We start from the raw sequence: 6865 nt of genomic DNA, 5'->3' as shown, positions 1-6865 counted from the left end.
TGTAACCCAGTCTAAATTAAAGGTATTTTGTTTGAGTTAAGTTCATGAAGGGTGAAATAATTTAAAATGTGTTAAACATGTTTGCTTAAATATGTTAAAATTGTTATAAATAAGTGTTAACAAAAAGCTGTATTTACAGGTATTTGATGTAACAGGATATAATAAGTTAAAATATTTGGGAAATATGTAGTTAAAACAGAAAGAAATCTTTACCATATTTTATTTTGAAGGGCTCATGTTTGTAAGAGGAAGTGGTGTAGAGCACAGCAACCTTACTGGTCCGTGGTTGGCTGAGGGTCAGGGGCAGATGGGAGAACGTAGGGAAGAGACAGGAAGTAAGGAGAGAGAGGGAAAGAAAAAGAGAGATTAACCGCGCTGGAAAAACGTGGGGAGTTTTTAAGAGTGATATGTAAGTGTCTAAGCTTTCAATTCGACAGCTTATTTATAGATGTCAACTTCACGCTCTTATTATAGTTACTGTGAGGATTTCAAATCAAATTCATTATACAGTTGGGTGAAAATTATCGGTGATGCTCGCCATAGCGCATAACATTCACTAGCGCCGTGAATGCTAATTAACTGTGCCTGTTAGTACTGGGAGCTAGCTCGGCAACCAGGAAACTTCGTGGGAGCATTCTGGTTTGCCGGAGGACTGTGTCGGTTTTTCCTGCTGTTTCCCGGATCCGGTGGACCGAAGGACTGGAGGAGGAGCTGACACCATGTGGACAACTGTGACTCAGGATAAAGATTTTTCCTTGGAGTGAGGTGCAGCTATTCCACGCTTCCTCATCGCATCAGGCCTGCAACGGGTTTGTTTGGGACCGCATTTTAGTTCGTTATTGCCGGCTTAGGAGAACATTTAAGTGTGGGCCCACATTAGCTACATAGAAGATTGAAGTATTGTGTGTTTTGTGATTTTACGTTTATGTTTAATACATGTTCCCCAGTTCCAAACTCATAAAGGTGTGTTTTGATTTTTTTTTTTTTGTAGTACAGACAAGTGCTGATGTAATCTTTCTCTAAGGGTGAAACTCAACATAGGTCTACACACGAGAGTGTATGAAAGTTATTATTTGTGAGTTCACAGGTTTAACGAACTCAGGAGCCCTTACCTACTTTAAAGTGGTATATAGTTGGGCTACACTTCCAAGGATTCTTCGAAGATTCAAGCTCCAAAAATGATGATGTAACTGTTAATATCTCTGAAACCCTACATTTCTGTAATTGAGGCTTGTTGTTAGAGTTGTAGTAAAAATGTATTCATTCGTTCCATTCCTCATTGTTATGTTTTTTGTTTGTTATGATCCAGAGACCGACACGACACTGGCTGTCGTACTCAGAGACTGAAGACTGTCTAATGCAGTAGAGGAGCATGTTGATGTTCCCGGCCAAACATCACGAACAGCCCAACAACCTGAAGACAATCTGTTAGTGAGTGGACATCTCTTTGGGGGAGTGCAGAGAGGAACTGTCTCTTACCAACAGAAACATAATCCGGGTAAAAAATGATGAATCTGATCATCAGGTTGTTCTATTATGTACACTCTAAGAAATAATCCTGTAAATTTACAGTAACATACTGGCAGCTATAGACGCCAGAAGTTTACTGTAAATACACAGTAGCTGTACCGTAATTAATCCTGACAGTAGGTTACCGTCAATGCAAGTACGGTATATATACTGTGAAATAACGGTAAACTTCTGGCGTCTGTAGCTGCCAGTAGTTTACCGGTTTTTTCAAAAGAACAGTAAAATACTGGCGTCTATAGCTGCCAGTGGTTTACTGTTTTTTTAAAAGAACGGTAAAATACTGGCGTCTGTAGCTGCCAGTAGTTTACCGTTTTTTGAAAGAACGGTAAAATACTGGCGTCTATAGCTGCCAGTAGTTTACCGTTTTTTGAAAGAACGGTAAAATACTGCCGTCTATAGCTGCCAGTGGTTTACCGTTCTTTCGTAAGAACGGTAATCTACCTTTTTTTCTGAAATAACGATAACAAAAAATACTGGTAGCTACGGACGCCAGTTTTTTTTTTTTTTTTTACCGTTCTTTCCAAAAAACGGTAAAAAAAAAAAAAAAAAAAAAGCTGGCGTCTGTAGATACCACATTTACCTTTTCAATCCTGTACCTTTTAAAGTGGTGTAGTACTGTAAGTAAATACTGTAATGACGCCAACACACCGCAGATGTAGTACCGTCACCAGGGTTTATTAGAAATAATAGCGAGCTGCTATTCCTTAGGCTGCAGCTCGCCCCTCTAACAAATCGTTACACTCAACTGAATAGCTTCACTGCTAACACACACTGAACTCTCCGCTCTTCCGGTGTTCTGTCAGATCAGCATCGGTCCTGGTCCTCTCGCTCCCCTGATCCCCCGCCCACATGACAGGTCCATCACATGTGAGTGGGAGTCAGCAGAGTCAGACAGGGGAACCCCATAACACTCTACACATAACAGTGATCACAATGCAACTTATAACAAATACACATAACCATATGGACACCAGCAGAACTAAAATACAGAATCGTTAAAATACTATGGTGGTCGACAGGTGCAAATGCGCAGCAAACACGAGAAAAACAAATACAAAGAAAAGACGCAAACACAAAAGAGATGCAAAAAATATATATAAAAACAAGTGTTCCAGACCACTAGAGCTTTGTGTCCGAGTTCAGGGTCTGCATCCTTTCAAGCTTATTCTGTCATGGGCTTGAGAAACGATATGAGAAACGAGAAACGGAAGAGGGGTCCTGCGAAGGCAGAGAGCATTGCAGAGAGAAGCTGTAGCCTTCAGCTAGCTGCCTAGCCTCCACCTCGGCGTTATGTTGCTTAGCAACCGTGACACGATTTATACAATGTTTGTAGGCGAGAATGTAGATGTATAAATCTCACATTTCTGCTCGGTTCATCAGTGCATCACCTAATTGCAATATTGCTCCGACGTTTTCGGAGATTTCTGCTCCCGCTGCATTAACACCCAGCTCCCCTCGCCTGCTGCCAGCTGGTCCAGGTTTAGAACACCTGACTCATTTGGGTTTTCCCAAATGACAGTTAAGTCAGGTAACATCTAGTTGTAATATTTTGGTTCACTAAAATATTTAATATATTCCTGAGCAAATCGGTTTGACTGATTAAAGTTAAGCCTAAAAATACAATAGTTTGATTAAACTGTATTGTCTTACCTGATATTTGGAGAGTATCTGAAAAGGGATTCTTTGCTTACATTCCTTGTGTAAATGTGCTATACGTGTTTGAACATTTTAGAATCAGACTTACAGATTTTTTAAATATGCAACAGCCTTTATTACAAAAGGTGAAAAGTAATAGAGAAATCAGGAGAAAAAAAATATTTCGAGTCCGTTTTTTTTCTTCGCCGCTACGTGATTCACGTTGTCATGGTTGCTAAGCAACATAACGCCAAGGTAGAGGCTAAGCAGCTAGCTGAAAGCTACAGCTTCTCTCTTCCGGTTGTCGAGGACCCAAAGATGCAAAACCTGACTTCGGACACAGCTGTTCTTTGTTCGACTCCACCTAGTGGTCTGGATCACTTCTGTTTTCAGCATTTTTTGTTTGCATCTCTTTTTTGTTGCATGTGTTTTTCGCGTCTTTGCACCTGTTGGCCACCGTAAAATACAGTGGTGAAAGTAAATATACCTTCAGATAGTAGCGTTCCAGTATTTTTAACAGTAAGTTTAGTTTTACTCCTGCATTCACTTTATGAGTAAACTACTGCCAAGAAAACTGTAATGCTACTTTTTAAAGTACAGTCTTAGTTTTACGATAGAACATTAATACCTGACCCAGTGTAGGCTTCTTAGAAGTGGTACAATTGGTGCGGTTCTAAAATGCATAATCTGCATAATCAGAACTTTACATAACACAAAAGAGGATGCGATAAGTAACCGTCAGAACAGAATTTTTATTTAAAGGCACCACTATGCCTCAAACCACATATATTTCCAATATCTTCAAACATTCAAAACAAATAAAACAAAACCATTCCTCAGAGAACTGGTAAAAAATAGGCCTTCAAAGTCAATATATAGTTTCACTAACACTGGAATAAAAATTGAAGACTTTCAGTTTACAGCGACATAAACTGGGTTTATCTCATTAATTTTTACAATCTTATGAACATATAAACACAGTTCTTAAAGAAATATCCATTGTTTGGGTATCACTAAACAAATCAATGAAAAAGGACTTCCAAAATCTAAAATTCAACATGGCTGAAATAATGTGGAATTCTAGTATTAACAGGGTTTTAAAATGTGGTTTTCAAGAGTCCAAGTGGCACTTACTTTATTAGATGCAGATGAAGGCACCGTCCAACATGGAAAAAGAAGAGACAATACAATTTAGATCCTAAATAATATGGAAACAGAAATATTTCAAAGAAAAGTAAAGAACAACTAACCTAAATGAGATGCCACTCAAAGTCCATCAGGTTTTTGATGAGGGTGGAAACCTGAACCGTCACTTTTTCTTTTGTATGGTCTTTCCTGTCTGTTTGGATACCATTTTCCCCTTGACCGGCCTTTGTGCCCCTTTCTGGGTTATTCCCAATGAAGCGACTAAAAAACAAAATCAAAAATGGGAAAATTCCTGAGAATACAAATAGTGTGGCATTTTGAATACAGCTGGTACAATATATAAATAAAGCTGTTTTTAATTACGTAAAGAGAAAACATCACCACCTTTGTCAAATGTTAATCATAACTTGCTTTAGAACTTTAAAACCATGTCATTGTAAAAAAAATTATAGGAATGGTTTTACCGTTGAATGAACTCCAAAGTCTTGGCTGCCTCATGTTGATATTGGAGGTTGAAGATGAACAACACTGTCCTGTCTGGAATGTTGGCTGGACCCTCTCAAAGACAATATGGCCTTCAATGCTGACCATGCAGAAAACTGCTTGCCACAGGGACTGTAATAAACCAAGTCCTTAATTGGAAGAAGATAAAACAAATCCTCTTATTGATACAGTATGCATTTAAATGATCATCATAATAAAGAGTGTCCACTCTGCCAGGTAAAGTAAAAGCAAGGATCTTAAACTCCTCAATTGTCGTTCAAGTCACATCAATGTTGAAAACTGTAGGCTGGATTAATTTACAGACGTAGAGGAATTCATGGTACTTTGCACTGAAGGTGAAGTGTGCTTTGAAAGTTCATCAAAAGCTACCTTGGATGATCTTGTGATCACTGATGGTGAAGTGTCTTTGGTGCTGCTCTTGTTTTCACCAACATGCAGGAGGAAGGGCTGTCCTGGTTGCACGGCAATGAGGAAGGCTTCAACACTGGCTTGCATCTTTGACATAATGATAAGAAGACGAATAATAAAAATTATTAAATATATTTAGCAGCACAGCTACATTCAGATAGCAAACAAAGCCAGTGAGGAAATGCTTCTACAAAGAAGTAGGATCATTAGAATAACCACATACCTGCACATATCTGAAAACATGGTCCACAGTTTGACATGAGCTGTTTTGGATTCTTCTTGTGGCCTACGAAGCACATGAACCAACAGAAGAATGCCTGGTTTTCCCAGCCTGGAGGAACAACAGGATAAATAGCAGACACATTAGGATAATAAAGATAAGAAAAAAATAGGCAGCCAATATGTCATTGTTTATTATCATTATTATTTATAGAGACAAAAACATTTTGGCTCAGCTTTGATCGCATAGATCAAACCACTGGTCCAGCACAGCCACTCTCCCCGTTATGCCGTCTATAGCCGAAAACTTCAAGAAAACGACTCCGCAGCTAAATAATGTTAACTCAAACGACCTTTCTGACAGTTTTAGTGTTCGTTTAATGACCCGACACCCCGTGCTACACCTGCTTGGCTAGCTTTAGCTGCTAACAAAAATAATAAACCAAGGGTGCTCACATCCAGTCCTCGAGAGCTATCGTCCTGCAACTTTTCGATGCATCTTTACTCCAACAGACCAGGATCAGCTCCGAACAGACCTGCTAACCAGCCATTCATTTGATTCAGGTGTGTTAATTGGTGCGGGGAAGCATCTGAAAGTTGCAGGATGGCAGCTCTCAAGGACTGGACTTGAGCTCCCCTGTACTGAACAGTCGTACCGCGATATTCAAACAAATAAACTTATGTTAAGTTGATACTCTTGCACAAAGAGAAAGTTAATGCATTCATAAAAAATAATCAAAATTAAAAACATGATGGTCTTAACATGGAACTTACCATGTTTTTTTTGTTTGTTTTTTTAAATAGATCTTTATTGAGATACAGAATACATAACAGTATAACGCAGCATACATTGTGGTATAATGTCCGCCAGGGAGTTACAAACATTGAGACAATACATCACCATTACATTACATAAATACATTAAAGAGAGAACATAAAGAGCATGTTTTAATAGCTTTGGGGAACTTACCTTGTTATGATAAGCTCCAGACAAGACGCCATACTGCTGTCTCCCAGGCAAACACGTAACGTCACAGATACGTTGCGATTGTGGGAGCAACTCTTTATCAAACACCATTTCTTTAGGGAAACTGACAAACCTATCTTTAAATTTGACTAAACAAGTGTTTAATTAACATTGTATTTTTAACGTACAACACCACCATTGGTAATCTAACACTTTTGATTATGCTCTGTAGATTTTGATTCATTCCCTAAAAGATTTATTATGGAAAGTATTTTTGTCTTTCTGTTTAATATTGTCTTTAAATGTTGGTTCTCTAAGATGCAAATACAAGTAAAATGTCTTGCCTAGGAAAAAAACTGTATTGAACAATTATTTTGCGGTAGTTTACTGCCAGTTGTCAGTCTTGATTGTAACCAAACTCAAAATATACTTAAGGCTAATAAAAAGCAGGAACAG

The 6865-nt window shown here is 38.5% G+C and overlaps 1 protein-coding gene and 1 long non-coding RNA gene across 2 annotated transcripts in view; one reads left to right on the top strand and one right to left on the bottom strand.

Moving 5' to 3' along the window:
- The window catches only part of hoxb9a (homeobox B9a), a 26692-nt gene that overhangs the window by 12652 nt on the left and 7175 nt on the right, over positions 1-6865 (top strand). The gene's annotated exons all lie outside the window — the stretch shown is intronic.
- On the bottom strand, positions 3345-4472 carry LOC106940373 (uncharacterized). The gene is made up of 2 exons (XR_001423073.1): positions 4416-4472; positions 3345-4298 (listed from the first exon to the last, which is right to left on the bottom strand). It is a non-coding gene; the product is annotated as an uncharacterized LOC106940373 (long non-coding RNA).

This window comes from Poecilia latipinna, unplaced genomic scaffold (genome assembly GCF_001443285.1).
Source record: "Poecilia latipinna isolate Pla-1442-1.1 unplaced genomic scaffold, P_latipinna-1.0 Scaffold3197, whole genome shotgun sequence".
In the NCBI taxonomy this organism is placed as follows: domain Eukaryota; kingdom Metazoa; phylum Chordata; class Actinopteri; order Cyprinodontiformes; family Poeciliidae; genus Poecilia; species Poecilia latipinna.
This window is presented reverse-complemented; position numbering and strand designations above follow the sequence as displayed.